Consider the following 19,943-nt stretch of genomic DNA (forward strand, 5'->3'; position numbering starts at 1 on the left):
GGGAAAGGATTTGTTTGTACAAAAATATTTATAGCTGTGATTTTTGTGTGGCAAAAAATTGGAAAATGAGGGGATGTCCCTCAATTGGGGAATGGCTAAACAAAAACAAAACAAACATTGTGGTATATAATGGCAATGGAATACTATTATGTTGTAAGGAATGATGTCCTCCTTGATTTCTATAAGAAATGGAAAAACCTACATGAACTGATGTGGTATGAAATAACTAGGAGAACATTATAGACAGTAACTAAAGCATTATGGGATGATCAAATGTAATAGACTCTGTTACTGATAGCAATGCAATGATCCAGGACAGTCCTGACAGACTTATGAGAAAGAATATTATCCACCTCCAGAGAAAGAACTGTGGGAGGAAAAATCAAGAAGAAAACATATGATTTATCACTTGTACATTTGGGTATATGATTTGGTGTTTTGGTTTTAAAAGATTACACTATTACAAAAATGAATAATATGGAAATAGGATTTGAATGATAATACACATGCAATGCAGTGCATATGCAAGAAATTGCTTGCCAACTCCAGGATGGGACAGGGAAGAGGGGATGGAAAAAGAATCATGTATCTTTGGGAAAAATAATTTAAAAGGAAAAGAAAAAAGAAAAAAAAGAAAACTGATATATAAAACCAAACCAAAAAATGAAAAATTATCACTTCCTTCAAATAGTTTTCGTATATTGGCAAGAAACTAAAACTGAATGTAGACTGAAGTTGAAAGGTGGAATAATACCAAAACTGTGATAATAGAATAAATCTTTAGAGTTTTGTATGTAATAAAATATTTCATACAAATAATCTTTTCATCCTTAAAGGGACACTATTATCCTCTAGATTTTATACAGAAGAAAACTGAGGTTCAGAGAAACTAAATAAAATACCTAACTAAATAAATTAAAAAAAAAACTAAATAGAATACATAACAAAACACAGAAGCATGTGATAGAGCCAAGTCTTCAGAACAGGTATTCTACCTAACTACAATCCTTTTTTATGCCAGTATACCTAAGAGAATGTTTTCAGAGTTTTAGGGAAAATATAAGTCAACTTGTGTCTTTATAAGAAAACAGGTTTTCACAACTTGGCTAAGTCCCTTTGCCACTTTGAAATTTGATTTTCTTATCTATGAAATGAATATGAAAATGATACTTAAACAGGAATATATTGTGTACTGGCAAAGAAAGGTAAGGTATTGTTGTTGCTTGCATTTGGCCCTTCAGAGGATAGAGTCCTGAACTCACTGCTTGAGGCTTGATTGTTTTGCCCTGATAACAATCATGCAACATCTGCTGGTTTAGCTGCTATAGATCTTCCAGATGAAATTTCTCCTTCACTATAATGATAGTGAATCTTTGTAGGGGCAGTGACCTGCATATTGGTCCCTTAAAGTGTTGCTGTATTTAGTTCTATTTATTTTATTAATGTTTACAACTTTTCTAGGTCAATAAATATCCAAGGATCTTCTTAATCATTTCTTTATTTATGGTTTTATTTTTTTCCCTCTAAGTCATTTCTTTGACCAATATTACCCTGAGAACAATCAATGCTTGGCTCTGTTCCAGTATCCCAACAGCTAAGAAGGGAGAGCATTCCTCAACTAAGAACTCTGGACACTATTTAAAATCAATGTGCAAATTTAGAAATAGGGCAAATATCAAGTAAATCTTGTCCATAATGGTCCATCAAGTAATATTCTTGAAGATTAGCTACAGAGACCTGGGTATCCCAGTGGCAAATAAATAACCCCAAACTTGACAGGCAACACATATACATTTTGTTTAAGAGCGAAATGTCAGAGAATTCATTTCCAGTGCCCTACAAGGAGACACACATATCAATGTTCTTCTACCTCTGTAGCAACTTTGGGAATTAAAATACAGGCTAAGTGCTTGAATTTCTCACATCCCAATCGTCATCTGTTACGAGTCAAAGGTAAGGAAACCCTTTGTTACTGTCTACTTATTGCAGTATTTTCTGGAAGCAGTTTCCATGCTGGTGTTTTCTTTCCTGGGATCACTGGCTATTAAAAAGTGAATGGAAATTGAGGATTATTGAAGAAGAACAGAATTAGACATTTTGGAGAAGAAAATGCAAAATTAATGGAGATATTGAAGCTGCATAGACATAGCACAGATTTACCATTGATTATACAGGGAAATTTCAAAAGATATTGATGGGCTTTTATGGAAATGAATAGAGCTATCTGATTTCTAGGTGGAAAAGATTTTAGAGATTATCTGGTCTGTCCATCTCATTTTATAAAGAAATGTTCAGAAAGGTAAACTAATTTGTTTTATCCTATATTACAGTAGATAAAGAGGAGATTTGAACCAGATCCTTTGACTCCAAGCTTTATGCCATTTCCACTTTACTATATATGATATCCCACATGCCATATCCAAGTCAAATATAAGGATAAAACCTTAAAGGCCTTTTAATTAGATGATGTTTTTAGACAAGTGGGCAAGATAAATATCCTGGTTCTAATAGATTACTGAGATCACAGTAAATGTAAATCATTCCATCAAAGGATGTTTGTAATTTAACAAGGACAAAGATAAATCTAAATTCAACAGAATAAGTATTATAAGTTTTTGAACCCTCAAATTCTGAATTGTTTGTAATTTCTGCTGTGTCCTGAAGGAATTCATTTAAGTGATCTCTAAAGTCCTCTACAGTTTTGTTCTACTATAACTCAGATTCTAAAGTGTTGTATGGATCTAACATTCCTTGTTTTGAGGAAGCTTATACTTCTGCCATTTTATGAATGTATAAGGCTGTGATTTCAGACTCCAAAATCATTGTCTTACCTCTATCAACCCAAAAACTGAAAGTGTCATCTGTGGAGAAATAATAGAATTGATGGAGTATTTGGAAGCTGGCATCAGTGGTCTCCTAAAAATAAGTATAATATCATGTTCATTTTGATGTGTATTCCTTTATCTAAGATTGACTATTTTTTAAAAGATTTTCAAAATGCTTTCACTTTATATACATAACAATATAACATGTAACATAGAATTTATATTACACATATTTTAAAAATATGTAATAAATTATAATAAAAATATTTATCCAAGAGGAACAAATTCTTATACTAGCCATGTCCAAAAAATTTATATCTCATTCTTTATTTCCCTCTCTGTCCCAGCTCTCCCTTCTTCTCTCAAAGGCAGGTAAAAAAGTTATACATATATTATCTTATATCTCATTTTCTCCTTTTTGTCATGTTGTGAAACAAAACACATATTGCTTATTTAGAGAAAAATTCATTGAGATTTAATAAAATCTGCATTCAGATCATTCATTCTGTGACAGTGGATATCCATTTTTTGTCATGCATCCCTTAAAGTTGTCCTGGATCCTTACCTTATGCATAATAAAGTCATTTATAGTTTATCATAATCATACATTATTGTTGTTATGGTGCACAGTGTTCTGCTTCTGCTCACTTCACTTTGTATCACTTCTTATAAGTCTTTCCAGGTATTTTGTGATCATCTTGTTTGTCTTCCCTCATGGCATAATAATATTCCACTACAATCATGTACCACAACCAGTTCAGTCATTCACCAGTTGATGGATATCCCTTCATTTTCTAGCTCTTTGCCATCATAAAAAGGGCTGCTATAAATATGGTATCACATATTTTCTTTCCCTTTTTTCCTTGATGGCCTCATGAAATAAGCCTAACAGTGGTATTTTTCAGTCAAAAGTTATAAACAGTTTTATAATTCTTGTTACTGGTAGATAAGAATTCATATACACACATAGATATTATACACACATACACACACATACACACACACATAGGTATGTATATCAGCATTAGTTTCTCAAGTATGATGTAGCATATTGGAATAATCTCCTGGAGTCAGATATCCTGAACTCAAAAACTGTTGAAGTCTCTGGTCTTAGGAAAGGCACCCCAAAATCTCAGACACTCAGTTTTCTTACCTGTGAAAGATGAATAACAATATTTGCACTAATCTCATGAAAGGCAAATGCTTTTCACATTCTCAAATGCTAAATATTAGTGAAGGCAATGATGATTATTAAAATGATGGTAGAAACTTTTGAGATAATAGAAATGTATATGCTGAGATGAAGGGATGCCAGATGCTCACTATCTCCGTTCCCTTATTTTTCATAGGAATAAACTCATCAAGATTAAGGCTCATTAAGATTAAGTGATTTGTCTAAGGTTACATATAGTAGTGTCAGTCAGGATTTAAGCTGAGCTCTTTTGACTTTGGAGCCACCAATCCTGTGTGTGCATGTGTGTATGTGTGTTTGAGTTCATTGAAGCTGGTGGCAGATGTAATTTCATGTTAGAATTTCTAAAACTCAAGGAATAGAACAATTTTTTTTAAATTTTTAATTTTTAAAATATTTTTCCATGTTTACATGTTGCATTTTTTTCTCTTCACTCTTCTATCCCTGCTCCTGGAGTCAATAAGCACTTCCACTGGGTTTTACAAATGTTATCACTTATACCTATTTCCATATTATTTATTTTGGCAATAGAGTAATCTTTTTAAACCAAAGCCCTAAGTCAGATACCAAGGAATAGAATACAAGACATGTTTAGACAAATATCCCAGATTTAAGAAAAAGAATTTTTATATTTAATATCTTAAGGCCAACTGCTTTCAAGGAAAGATGATCAGGAGAAATTATAGAACAGTAGATTCTGGTCATAGAAGGAAATTTCCTACTTTAAAATCATGGATATAGCATAGTTAAGACTGATGGCAAAGTAATGGGTAATGGTATTGGTATAATGGTAATGACTATTTTTTTCTGCTTCTTTTCCTAAATTCCATTGACACATAGTCATGACACAGGCAGAATATTTATATTCAAAACCTGAAACTTTGTTTTTGGGGAAAAGTTGGGTGTCATTGAAAGAGCTTTATAGGTTCATAAAAGAAATTGAGGCTGCTCTCCTTTTCCTATTAAATGGAGCTCAACTCATTTGTTCACTTGCGGAATCTCTCCAAGACATATAAGCTGATGAATGAGTTGATGATTCAAAGTGGATAGAGGACTTTCTTTGCCTCTATCCTGTCTCTTCTTTGATCAAAATCCTGTCTCTCTTTTAAAGCCTAGTGCTAATCTCATGTGTTTGGGGAACTTATATAATCCTGCAAACTCCCAAATGTTTTGTTTTGTTTTTTCTCCTCATACCTTCTTTAAGAGCATCATTGATGTAATGGAAGGTGAGTAGGACTGAGAGCCATGAAAAATCCATGTTCAAGTTTTGCCTCTGGCACATGCTTATTGTATGAGTTTGGGAATATCATTTAATTTCTCCTTATTCTAGGTCAGTGGTCTCAACAAGTACATCAGGATTCCTCATATATATGTATGTATGTATGTATGTATATATATATGTATATATATATATGTTTCTATATCTTGGGAACCTGTGCTAGACATCTCTGTAATGCTAATAAACATCATTTTAAAACATATCTTTTGCTTAATTCCTTGCTTGAGAAGGTAACCAAAGTGATTTCTTTATCCCAGAAATATTGTAAGATTTAAAAAGTACTAGGTAGAAACCTTGTTGGAGGAGAGGATATGAGCTGGTATTTTGTTCTACTGCCCAGACAGATAATAAAATTGGAGTATTGTCACTGATATTTTTTTTAATGTGGTAGAGAATCATTTAAAAGAAATGAAACTCGATGGAATGTCAGACTCAAAGCTAATTTTATGGCTTCTCAGAAAGATCATGAATTACATATTTTGAAGTTAGAGGATCATTTTGGAAGATTGTCAGAAAAATTCAAGGTCATCTAGGAGGAATTAGATGAGATAAAGTCAAGAACGATTAGGAGAGGTGATGAACGGCAGCACCTTCTCTCCAAGGTTAAGCGCTTTGAACTAGAACTGGCTCATGTGAAATCAAAATTATTAAGTTGGCAATGTTTGAAGACTAGCTCCGAAAAAGTGAAATGATGCATGAAAAAGTAGGTGCTGAGATCCATATAACTAGAGAACTTAAGTTTCCTGTAGTTCAACAAATGATGATTCTCTCAGATGGGTGCAACAATGGATTTCTTTCACAACTTTAAAAAATAATAATTCCTATTTCAAATAAGGATATATTTAGTAGGGAAGTAATGATACTTCCTGATATCTATATTGCACCTTAAGGCTTACAATACACATATATTATTTAATTTCATTGCCACCATAACCCTGCAAAGCAGCATTAGTGTTTTGGAGTCAGTTTGTAAATTTCCTATGTGATAATTTTGATGTTAGAAACCACTACAGATGAGGGCTTATTAAATTGTATTTTTGGTTGTCTGGATATAAGAAAGTGATGAAGAAAATATTAATAATGAAGATTAAGCTTATTAATGTATTTTGCACACATTTGTTTGTCAGAGAGTTAGCTGTAACACATTTACCAATAAACCACTGGAGATAGGCATTATGGGTATTACCATCCCTTGCTCACCAATGAGAAAACTGAATATCATTGTGAAAAAGTGACAAACTGAGGCTTACACAATTATTAAGTATGTCAAATGGATTTTGAACTGAAATATCTGGTGGCAGTCTAGAGTTCATTCCAATATATCAAACTGTCTCTCTATACAAAGGTGGTTAATCATTTGTTAAGTGAGCAGTTTAATGAAATATAATTCTTAGAATCTAGCCATATAATTCTGAGCTTCAAGTCTGTCACTTTTGCCTGAAATAGCCGTGAATGTAATGAAATTTGCTTTCATCATATGATCTAAATTCTAGGTTCAATTATTCATTTGACTGTAGGAGTGTTTTCTACCTCATCTTCTCTACCAACCCAACACTTCCAAAAAGGTAAGAAATTCAGCTTTATGTTGAAGAAATTGGTTTGTTTTTGCTGTTTTATCCACAAGGCCTAGGATGGAATCTTGGAATCATCCAAGGTCATTGTTGGAAGGGACTTCTCCCTTTCAGGTTATTGCTTCTACAACATATGCCAAAAAGAATCATCAAGTCTTCACTCTAACTCTTACATGGAGTTTATGGTCCACTAACACTACCAGGTACTTTCTGAGATGAACTACTCATTCAAGCAATCAAAAAATCACTGGATTTTGCCCCTTCTACATAATAAGCATTTAATGTTTTCAGATTGAAGTTTTGGTGAAATCATATGCACAACTGCAGCTACCCAAAATGAGCTATATGATATTTTTTGCATCAAATATATTAATTCCTTTTGCATTTAAATTTTTTATTTTATGTTTTAATTATTATTAGTTTAATTTTGAGGATCACAGAAGATGAAATGTAAAGTTTTGATTATATAAAATTAAAAAAATTTTACAAAAAAATATATTAATTTTCTTTATGTAGCAAGTAACTGCAAGCAGCACATTTTAGGTCAATTGTTATTTTTGATTTTTTTTAATTTCTCTATTTTATTTTAAGAAGCAAATTTATCAGGACAAAATAAAAGTAGTAATTCAGATCCCCTCCTATGCAAAATAAACATTAATTGATGAATATTTTTTGAAAGAACAACTGGACAAACATCTTCAGAAAGATTTCATTTAATTACTATCTATGAGTGCCTTAGTGGATAGGTTATTAAACTTCAAGTCAGGATGATCTAAATTCAAATCTGATTTCAGACTCTTACTGTGTAATATTGGAAAGGCTAAGACTCAGTTTCCTCACATGTAAAGTTGTTTTAAAAATAGCCACTGATACACAGGACTTTTATGAGGATCAAAAGAGATGCTAAATGCAAACTCATTTGCAAACCTCAAAATTCTATATTGTTATCATTATCATTAATAATTAGTACTATTTTGTTATTTGAAGAAAAGCATTCAGGACAGAGGCATATACCAGAAATATGATATGTTATCTAGTCTTCTCACATTTTGTATCTTTGCTTTCTAGGTGAAATCTTCTCCTGATCTATTCCTGCGTACTCTGTCATTAAATCAGAGATAGAAAAGGCTATTAGATCATCTAGATGATTCTTTGCCAGAGAAGAATTGATCCCATGTGTATATTATGTCTTTGCCTTGTCTAGTTTCCAATGTCTCAGGAAACTCCATCACTTCTCTGGGGAGGCTTTTCCACTGAGCAATAGTGTTTGCCACCTGCTCATCCTGATTATGCAACCAACTTTTTTTTTAACCTTCATTTTGCCCCATTACTTCTCATCATGCCTCTCACATCATCCTTGATGATTGCTGATACCCTCCCATTGAGTGTCTGATGCTAGTTCTCCTGACCCCATTTACTTGTCAGCCAAATTGTCATTTAATATTATCTATTTCCATTGTTCCTCTTAAAATAGCAGATACCTTGCCAAGTAGTGAATTGGACAGTAAGGTGTCCCAGATCATCAAGCAATACTTCCTTACAGAGGCACAGAATTGCAGGGCTGAAAAGAGCCTGGAAAGTCACCTCATCCAAAAAGAGTTCCCTGTACAACAGACAAGTGGCCATCCAATGTTGCTTGTTTATCTCCAATAGGGAAGAATCTGCCACCTCTCAAGATACTCCAGTGTACTTTTAAACATCCTTAACTGTTTGGAAGTTATTTTTTGTCCCTCTCCCTGGAACCTCAACGTGTCCTTTTTTGAAGCTGTTCCTTCACCATCCTCACTCCTCATCTCCAACCCCATCTCTTTTCATTTCGAGCTCTGGGAGCGAGCATCAATCAACTCCATCATTCAGGGAATGTACCAGTTGCTCTATGACTTCACTCAACAATCCTATGATGTCCCAGGCTAAAACATCCCTTCCTAGCTATCCCTGCCCTAAAAATGTTGTCTTTTCCTATCGAAATGAAAGTTCCTTGAGAGTACTAACTATTTTGATTTTTTGTGTCTGCATCTCTAGTGCTTAACATAATGGTGCATGGCACATAGTAAATGTTTAATATGTCCCATTCATTCATTATTCCTAGGTCTTCACTGTGGGACAAAGAGAACAAATTCAATATTTCTTCCATATGGCAACTGCTCTAGGCGAGTCCTGATTCAGGCTCAGTTGGTGGTTCAGAATTAAGAATAATTAATAGTAATAGACATTTATATGGGGCATATATGGTAGGCACTGTGCTAAGTGCTTTAGAAGTATTACCTCATTTGATCCTTCCAGCAACCCTGAAAGGTAGATAAATTATTATTCCCATTTTACAGTTGAATTAACAGATGTTAAGTGTCTTACCCAATGACATATAGGTAGTAACTGAGGCCAAATTGAACTCAGGCCTTCCAGATTCCAAACCTAGCACCTTTTCTCCCTGTGATAACCAAAGGAAGATTACTTAGCAATAGTATGGAAAAATGAGTCAACAAGGATAGCATTGATTCAGTTGGACACGGTTTCTTTGCCTCCAAATTTATCATAGAGAATCTCTGGTGAGCTGCCTATGTGCATATGTCAAGTCTAAGGAAGTATCCACTGACTCCTTCTGTGTTGGCTTTTAGATTCAGCTGACCAGAAAGGTCCATGTGTTGAGCCTTACTCCCCTGGATAATTGAGTCTTTTTCTTTCCAACCCTTACCTTTCATCTTAGAATCAATACTGTGTATTGGTTCCAAGGCAGAAGAATAGCAAGGGCTAGGAGATGGAGGTTAAGTGACTTGCCCAGGGTCACACATCTAGGAAATGTCTAGGGCCAGATTTCAATGTCTCTTTTCTTGACTCAGCTCTCAATCTACTAAGTCACCCACCTGTCCCTCCCTATTAAGAATGTGATACTTTGAAAGAAAATAAAATAGCCTAACACAGATGGGATAGAGGTCTCTCCTTATTATAATATATTTTTAAGCATTTAAAGACAGTTATGTTGACTCCTAGGTTAAAATGGAGATGAGGAATTGGATCTGTCTATCCTATCTGCTGATCTGCCTATATGGGCAGCAATTTTTTGTCACAGTACCGTGGTATATACATCACAGATTTTAAATGAAAATTCAATTAGGCTGATCAATAATAGACCCAGGCAGGTCATCTTGATTCCAAATAGCATTTACATTGCTTATCTCCCTTCCATACCTAGAACTGCCCTCACCATAAGAGAATTTGTTGGAATTCTTGGCCAGAAAGACTCTTTTCAGATTCAATCATGGAGTATCAAAGAGAATAATGGACTTGGAACAAGAGAACTTGGATTTTACCAACAATATTATATCATGGTCATAAAAGATACATTAAGATCTTCAAATGATAACTACTACAGAGGCTATCCTTTGATATAGAATGACAGAACAAAGTGGTTACAGAACAAAGCTTGATAGCCCAAGAAAAGTGTGGAGATAGTCAGAGAGCTGCCCTTGATGAATTCAAGCCACCCGGTCCAGAGAAGGTATGTATTTTGAATCCTGAAAGAACTAGAATATCTGATTGCTGAGATATTTTCAATGACATTTGAAAAATCTTGGGAAATGGGCAGGGTATCCCATGAATCTCAGCGAGGACCCAATTTTCATGGTAAAAAGGGAGAAGAACAGAGTTTGAAACTCATATTCTAGAATGGCTCATTTAAAAGATTTCTTAAAATATGTAGACAGAGAAACAGTGATTATAAGTAGCTAGAATGAATCATTCTAGACCAGTGATTCCCAAAGTGGGCACCACCACCCCCTAGTGGGTGCTGCAGCGATCCAGGGAGGCGGTGATGGCCACAGGTGCATATATCTTTCCTATTAATTGCTATTAAAATTTTAAAAAATTAATTTCCAGGGGGCTAAGTAATATTTTTTTCTGGAAGAGGGGCGGTAGGCCAAAAAAGTTTGGGAACCGCAGTTCTAGATTAATGTGATTTTCTTTTTGATAAATAAAATAATAGGTGAGGGAAATTCTATTAATATCATTTACCTACATCTTTGCAAAGCATTTGATAAAGCTTTCATGTTACCAGAAGAATCTGGAAAATATAGAGGGATAGGGGTCAGATGATAATACAATCAAGTAGATTCAGAAGTGTTTAGACAACTGGGCTCAAAGAGTAGTTGGTAATGGTTCAATGTCAATTTGGCAGTAGGTCTCCAGTCAAATATCCCAGGGATTTGTGCTTGGCCTTTTACTGTTTAACATTTTTATCCATGGATAAGGCAGAGATGGCATACTTAGCAGATCTGCAGATGACACAAATCTAGGAAGAACTGTTAACAAATTGTATGACAGAGCCAGGATCTAAAAGGATCTTGACCAGTTATTGGACTGAATCTAATAAGATGAAAGTCAATAGGGATCAATGTATGGTCACGAACTTTTGTGCAAAGAAATCATTGCTACAAACATAAAATAGAGTTATAGTTAGACAGTATTTGTTCTGAAAGAAATCTGGAGATTTTAGTGGACTGAAAGCTCAACATGACTCAGCAGTGTGTTGTGGCAGCCAAAAAAGCTAATGCAATATTGGCCTGCATTAAGAGGAGCATTCCAGGAATAGGCAAGTGATTGTCCCAACTGTAATCTGCTCTTAACGGACCTTTTCCAGAGTCTTGCATTCAAAAGACATTTAAAAACTGGAGAGTGTCCAAATCAGGGGAACTGTGATAGTAAAGAGCCTTGGAGTGCATGATATGGGAGGATCAGTTATATGAATGAGTATGTTTAGCTTGCAGCAAAGATTTTTAGGTTTGAGAGTGGAAGGGGGATGAGAGCTCTTTTCAAGTATCTAAAGGTCTCTCTTACCAAGGAGGCATTAAACTTGTTCTGTTTAGCCCCAGAGGACAGAAGCAGAAACAATGATTATAATCTACAAAGAGGCAAGTTAGCTTTGACACAACAACTTCCTGAGAATTCCAGTCTCTAAAAATTATATGGGTTACCTCAAAAGGTGGGGGCTCTTCCTTCTTGCGGGTCTTCCAGTAAAGACACATAGCATGATAGCACACAAAAAACCTAGTTCATATTATTTATTGTCTCAGGGAGTGGGGAGGGACAGGAGGGAAGAAGAGAACATGGGTCACAAAATGTCAGAAAATTATTAAAATCCTATTTACAGGTAACCTGAAAAAAAAAACCTGGCCTCAGAAGGGGAAGAAAAAGATTTGGCAACCACTTATCAGATATGTTATAGCTGGAATTCCTTTCATAGGTAGAACTTGGTGGCTGCTAAAGTCTCTTCTCTTCAAATTCTGTGATATTGTGAAAAGACAGAAATGTCTAGAGGTTTTTCTAACTTCTCATCTAGGTCCGAAACATAAAAAAAATTGAGAAATGAAGATTTTGAGTCTATGAAGTAAATGGAAAAGGCTTCCTAACAGTTATAATTCAGGGTAGAATTAGCATATGGAAACAGCTAAGACCCAGTGGGAAGGAACTTGGCACAGAAACGGGGAGGTGACAGCACAGTGGAAAGTAAAGGCAATCAGAGGACTCCAAGAGTGTGTAGCAGTCCACTGCTATAACAACAACAACAATAATTAGCATTTTTGGAGTACTTACTACGTACCCAGCACAATGCTAAATGCTTTATAAATATTATCATTGTCTTCACAATAATCTTAGCAGATAGTTGCTATTATAATTGGCATTTTACTGATGGAGAAACTGAGGCAAACTAATTAAGTGATTAGCTCAAGATCCAATAGCTAGGAAGCAACTGAGGCTGAATTTGAAATCAGGTCTTCGTGACTACAGGCTCAGAGTTCTATCCACTGCCACCTGTACCTACGTGCGTAAAATGAAAGCACGTAGCAGCTTGATATTGTCCATCTCTAGATTAGAAGCAAATATCCACAATTGTGGTTCAGGATTTGGAGGGGTTGAGAAGAATGTGTGTGTATATGTAAATATTTGTGTATATATGTAAATAAATATACATATATTTATATAATATAGTCACAGGCTGTATACATGGCATAATGGATAAAATACTGAACTAGGAATGAGGAAGATCTATCTTCCTGAGTTCAAATCTACCTTCAGACACTTATTAGCTATGTGATCCTAGGCAAGTCATTTCACTCTGTTTACCTTGGTTTCCTCATCTGAAAAGTGAACTAGAGGAGGAAATGACAAAACCTTTCCAATATCTTTGCAGAGAAAAACTAAAATGGGGTTACAAATAATTAGACATGCCTGAACAATATCCTTTTTATGCATGCAAAAACTGACTTCACCAACTCTTATTTATTTCTCCATGGTGTGAGATTCAGATTGCAGGAGTGGAATTCTGAGCTGTAGCTTGAACCCCTTTCTACAGCTAGAATTCCACTCTGCAATCTGAATCTCACAATGGACAACCTGTGAGTCATCCTTCCCCTTAGCTTCAATTTTTCTTGGTCTTCTGATTTCATTTTATAGCAAGTTCATCAACACTGATAATATTCAATTGAACCTCCAAGAGGAAGTATGTTGCCATGTTATTCCCCAAACCTTTCCACCATTCTTTCATTGTTATTGAAGAAGCAGAATGGAACAACATAGAACTAAGGGCCATTAAATATATATTTTTATACTTACATGTAGAAACAATTTGACAATTGTTCTCTGACATTTTAAGATTCTGATTTTGTCCCTCTCTCCCTTCCCTCCCCTCAACAAGGGTAGCAAATAATCTGATATAGGTTATACCCGTGCTTTCATGCAATACACATTTATACATTGCTCATGTTGTGAAAGAAGACACATATCACCAATTCAATAAAAATATCATGAGGAAAATAAGGCAGAGGATCACATGCTTTGATCTGCACCCAGATTCCAACAGTTCCTTTTTTGGCTGTGGATAGCATTTTCATCATGAGTCTCTTTTGGTTATCTTGGAAATTTGCTTTTCTGATAAGGTTTTCATCTTTCATAGTTGATCACTGTGTAATATTTCTGTTACTGTATACATTGTTCTTATGACTCTACTCACTTCATTTTGCGTCAGTTCATATGTCTTTCCTGATTTTCTTCAACTCATCCTGTTAGTCATTTCTTATGCAATAGTATTCCATTAAAACCATATACTACAACTCGTTTATCCATTCCCCAAGTGATGGAAAACCCCTCACTTTCTAATTCTTTGCACTACAAAAAGAGCTGCTAAAATATTTTGGTACAGGTATGTCCTTTTCCCTTATCTCTGATCTTTTTGGGGATACAGACTCAATAGTAGTATTGTGGGGTCAAAGGATATGCATAGTTTAATGGCTCCTTGTGCTTCATTCCATATTGCTCTCCAGAATGATTGAATCAGTTCACCTATGTATAACAGCATATTAGTGTCTCAGTTTTCCCCACATCCCCTCCAACATTTATCATTTTCCTTTTTTGGCATGTTAGTCAATCTGATAGGTGTGAGGTGGTATCTCAGAGCTGTTTTAATTTACATTTCTCTAATCAGCAGTGATTTGGGCCATTTTTTCATATAACTATGGATAGGTTTAATTTCTCCCTGAGGGCCATTTTGTATTTTTCTCTCTTATGGGTTGCTATAGTCAGTCAAAGAGTCCATCAGCTAGCATTCATTAAACACCTACTGTGTCTTAGGCACTGTTCTAATTGCTTAGGATACAAAAAAAAAAGGGGGGGAACGAAAAGTCTCTTCTCTCGAGGGGCTCACCATCTAAGTGGAGAAACAACATGCAAGCTCTATGTCCAAATAAGCTACAGCGAGAATAAATTGGGGATAACCTCAAAGAGAAGGCATTACGATTGAAGGATGACTGAGAAAGGCTTCTGGCAGAAAGTAAGACTTCAGCTGGAAGCTTGAAAGGAGCTAGTTCATGATAGGGAGGCACCAGAGCAGAAATACTCATAGGAAAGGGTTAATACCTCCAGGGCATGCTTTCTAGTCCATGTGGCAAGGCTGGTGGTGAGCCTGAGATGATGGCAGGGGAAAGGGGAGTGAAGTGAACCTTAGCTGGGTTCTGCCTCCCTCAGTTACTGGAGCAAGGAAATGGCATATGAGAAGTAGCAGTTACGTCCTCCTCAGATGCATTGCTGCCCTCCTTTGCTCAAAGCCAATGACAAGGTGAGAATTCGCCAGCCAGGAACAATAATAATGACAGCCAGTGAATCAGAGACAGTCCCAGGTCATCAGCTTCCCTCATTTCATAAAACACCTACCTTACACCATGCTGGCCGGGAAATCCGGAGCTTCATCAGTAAGCAGCCAGACTTTACTGAAGGTATCCAAATCCTGCCTGGCTATCATCCTCTTTGCCATCCCTTCTTTGCCAACCCTTGGCCATAAAGACCTCTTTCTCCCTGGGCTATCCTAAGGGATGAAGTTGTGTCCCTAGAAGAAGGACTGAGAGTGCTGGCCAAAGGACTGAACATTATTTAGGATCATGAGATCATGGTTGACTTGAGTAATGAAAGAAGGAACGGATGAATGAAAGTTTATTTAATTGAATCCAAATTGCCAGCAGGCCGTTAGCCAAATGATCAAATGCAGAAAGGTTGCCTTGTCTTTTAAGGCTCCATTTTGTGCATTTTATTAGATTAAGGGATCACGGTCCTAGAGGTAGAAAGGACTTCATTCGGGGACAGGTTTATTATGAGGGGATTTGAACTGTATTTGGAGTCAGAGAATGGGGGATTGAATTTCAGATCTGCAATTTCTTCCCTGTGTGACTTCAAGCAAGTTACAACATCTCTGGCCCTCAGTTCTTCATCTGTAAAGTGAATGGCTTGGACTAGATGGTCTCTGAGGTCCCTCCTGCCCTCCTCCATCTAACCTCAGGTCATCTCTAATATAGATTTACACCTTAGTATGAATAAGTATGCATTTCCTAGTCCCATTGGTATTTTAAACCTTATCTGGGAACTTTTGAGGAATAGGATTTCCTTCACTTCCCACATCCCCTGATGCAAAGGACACCAGGAGCAGCTGGAGGTAATTTTAGCAGCCAAACAAGGTGAGTATTCTTTCCTGGAGCTCCTAAAATTGCATCAGGGATGCCTACTTAAGAGAATTCAGCTTTTTATAAAGCCAGAGGCCTCCTTGAGAAATTCAATCTGAAGTAGCCAAATTCTTTGGAGTTATTATTTTTCTCTAGACCTATTCAATTCAATTTCAGTGACTGTTTATGTCAAAATAGGTCCTAAAAATGCACATTCAATAGAACCCAAAAGAGGAACTTAGGGTCCTAGGGAACATATGCATTTTTTAAGGGTCTGGCAGGAAGATAATAAATGACTGCCTCGTGTCATGCCTTCCAACCTTTTCCTCCAGTTTGCACTCAGCAAAGAACAAGCTAAGTAAATGAATGGCCTGGCAGGCAGATACCACCTGCTTCCAGACTATAGGGCTGCTGGGACATGGGAAAATCTATGTTCACCTTGAAAGAAAGGTGTCTTTCCCCTTTTGATGGCATTGGCCACAGCTGCAGAGTTGCTGGAACTGTCTTAGCCTGGGGTCTGTCTCTCTGACATGTGAGACTCTGCTCTGCTGTCTGCAGGTAAGATTCTGTCTCTTCCACACCCAAATTGCTACAGAAAATTCTTCATAAACCTTGACAGAAGCTTGTTTCCACTCCTGCAGAGAATCCTGGCACACTCATTCCCCTCGAGCAGGACAGATCCACTCAGTATGCTCCCAAGGCCATTCCATCTTTTCCTACAAGGATTTCCCAACTACCCCAACACATACTGGCTGTTCCTTCTCTGACTTCCTGTTGCATTATGCCCTATAAACTTGGAAATGCATTATACATTCCTGGAATTTTTTTCTACAATTGCTTCACTTATATTAATTTTCTCTTTTACTAGATTTTGAGATCCTGGAGGCAGAGACTACGATATAGATTTATAATGCCTTACAGAATTCCCAGCACATGAGACATATAATTTAGTAAATGCCATTGGACGCAGACTAAATAGTCAATAAGTACATGATTGGTTGATCGCTTGACAAAAATAATTCATATTTATATGGCACTTTAAGCTTTGCAAAGTGCTTTGTTCCTAATAACCCTGTAAGGTGCTTAGTATGATTATTTTTATGCCCATTTTACAGATGAAAATACTAAGGCTCTGGGAAGTTAACAGTTTATATATGATAAAACATTGATATTTTTTGTATTCTGCCTCACTTTTCCTAGGTTATATATGGAATATATTCTCTTATTCTAGATTTATCACCTCACTTCAGAATCCTGATTTTATTTAAAGAATAGCTTTTCTGGTTACATGGGTCTTATGAGCTTTTATAGAGTCTTTGAGATATATTCCAGAAATCCATGTGTCCTAGCTCCCAAATCACTCCCATCTGAAGGATCCTGGGGGACCGGCACAACTTTGCATTGCAAGGGTTCTTACCTAAGTTACTGTTTCCTACAGCTAGCAAAGCAACCTAGACTCTGATGTAGAGATGTGAACCCTAGCTTAACAGGTTCCATTTTGAACACGTAACACTTGTCTGGTCCTGGTTTTATGTCCTGATTTTATGGCTTTATTTTGAAGGTCATGAGAGAATAACAAGCCTGGTACCTAGACGCTGACACCTTGAATAACACCCACATATCAACAATGAACACACAAGAGATCATAAAGTTTTCTACTTAGCCACCTCTCTGGATCTCAGTTTCTTCTTCTGTAAAATTCAAGTGGATCTGAACCTCAGAAGAACTAGAGTCCCATCTAGGTCTAAAGCTGTAATCTTGTGATCTAGTCTGATTTCTTTGTTTTACAAGTGATGGAACTGAGGCTCAGAGAGGAAAACAACTTGCCCGAGCTCAACACAGTAGCTGTGAGAGAATTTTCTAGCAAGCCTTCTGATTCCAAATCCAGTTTTCTTTGCACTCTCTCAAGGAAGAAGACCCAGGACTAATTGGTGCCATTACCCCCATGTTCCCTTTTCTCTACACATCTCTCTTTACACTCAACCCTCTCTCAACAAATAACCTTCTCATTGTAATGCATATTCTGTCTGTTTATCAAATCCCTGTTACTAAATTGCGGCCAGTCTCTTATATCTTTCAAACCACCCAACAGCTTTCCTTGCCCCTGTTACGCTTAAAAATGGCCAATGGAAATGCCAGCACAATCACCCACTCCTCTTATCAGACACCCCCACACTGGCTTCTCCCACTTTACCCTGTGTTGTGAAATAGCACCTACCACCCTCTCTGCCTGGCAATCCCACTCTTCCAACAACAGCCTGGATTCGGTTCTTCAAAAGACATTAAGAAAACCAAATGAATTTTGGGTTTTGCAAGGAACAGCTTCTTGTGAGAAGTACCATTTACATATTGAAATTGCTACCTGTGTGACCTGGACTGTCTTCTTGTCCACGTTAACCCAAATGTCTTCTCTACCCATCCTAACTTTTCTCTTCGGTGATATTAAAATAAATCCCCAGCAGCTATTGAAAATCAAGTGTGAGATTGTTCTTGCCACCCTGTCATTATTATCTCACCCTAGTCATTAAAGCCAGGCCTTCAGTAGTACCCTATAGATTTTATTTTTTTTAAATCACCTTGTAATGCTAACACTGTAAGGTGGAACACTGAAAAGCCTTTAGCTCAGGGAAATCCAGCATCACAGTGGCTGCCTGATGTGTGATTTAAAACCAAACCTTGGCTAATATGGCCTGTTTCTGCAGGAAAATAACTGGGGGCTGTGAACATTGAATGTATTCCAGTTTGCCCGGGGCTACCGAGCCCCCTCAGATTAGACCTGTCTGGCATGGGGCTGACATGCATTAATGGCACCGTTATCTCTAGCTAATGTCATGCCAATAACCCATATGGCCACCTGTTCCAGCAGGAATGCAGCCTGCTCTGAAATCTCAGGAGGATGAGCACTCTTAACTCTGCTGTAGCCAATAGTAAATTCACTGCAGTCCCCTTGTAATTATGTGTATTTCTTTTTTCCCTAGAACTAGCACAACATTTCAACATGCTGCATGGCAAAAGGGAAATGAAAAGGCATTATTTTAACATTGTTTGGAGGGGAATTTGGGAGAGTTTAGGGATTTCTCTATTCTACCTTCTTGGTTCCACCTTGGGTAATAAAAAGGGAAGAAAAAGAAAAGAAAAAAGAAGCCCTGATTTTAACTGGGACATAAGAGATGAAGAGGATAGGGGAAGAGAGTATTCCGGGACTGAAAGGAAGATGCTAATAAACTTTAGGAGAGACAGACTGTCTACATAGAGCCCTTAATTACAAGAGGTTTGGTCAAAACCAATTTGGTCAGTGAATATCACAGGAATTAGTCACCCATGTGACTGTGCCCTCATTCTGGCTGCCGTGCAAATTTAAACAATCTCAGGTTTGGAAGGGACCTCAAAGGACATGTAGCCCAATTTACACCTCAACTGGAATCCCATTTATAATCAATCAATAAGCATTTATTAAGTGCCTACTATGCACTGTTTTAAGAAAGCATTGTCTTGCTAACAGGAAACTACCAAACCTTCACTTGAAAGCCTTCTCTTTAGTGTCACTCTGGGATGCTCACCTTAGGACAGTCCCCAGTGAGGTTCCTTATATCACGCTGGAACCTGCCTCCGCACCTTTCGATCATTTTTATTCTGATTTCTGGAGCCCAAGTCAAGTGAAGTAAAGAAAAGTAAATATGCTAAGTGACCATGTGCTGAGCACAGTGATAATCACTAGAAATAAAAAGAAAGATAAAACAAAATGAAACAAAAATAAAACAAAACAATAGTCCCCACCCTCAAGGAGCTCACCATCTAAATGGTAATGTGGTATGGACAAGATGCAAATATCAATATACTAATAAAATATATTCTGAATAATAATAAGATCTAGATAGAGATTATAATACATAATATAATAAAACAAGATACACACAAACACACACAAATACACACACATGTGTGTGTATTTGTGTGTGTGTGTGTGTGTGTGTGTGTGTGTGTATGATCTCATAAGAAAGGCTCCAGCACCAAGAGGGATCACTGAAATCTTCTGAAAAAAGGTAGGATTTTAGTAGGCATCTGAAAGAAGCTAAGAAAGCTAGGAGATAAGTGAAG

General features: G+C 36.7%; 1 pseudogene; it reads right to left on the bottom strand.

The window, feature by feature from the left end:
- LOC123233466 overlaps nucleotides 1–19,471 on the bottom strand; it is a 38,565-nt pseudogene extending 19,094 nt beyond the window's left edge.
- Nucleotides 19,472–19,943: the final 472 nt, after the last annotated feature.

This window comes from Gracilinanus agilis, chromosome 2 (genome assembly GCF_016433145.1).
Source record: "Gracilinanus agilis isolate LMUSP501 chromosome 2, AgileGrace, whole genome shotgun sequence".
In the NCBI taxonomy this organism is placed as follows: Eukaryota; Metazoa; Chordata; class Mammalia; order Didelphimorphia; family Didelphidae; genus Gracilinanus; species Gracilinanus agilis.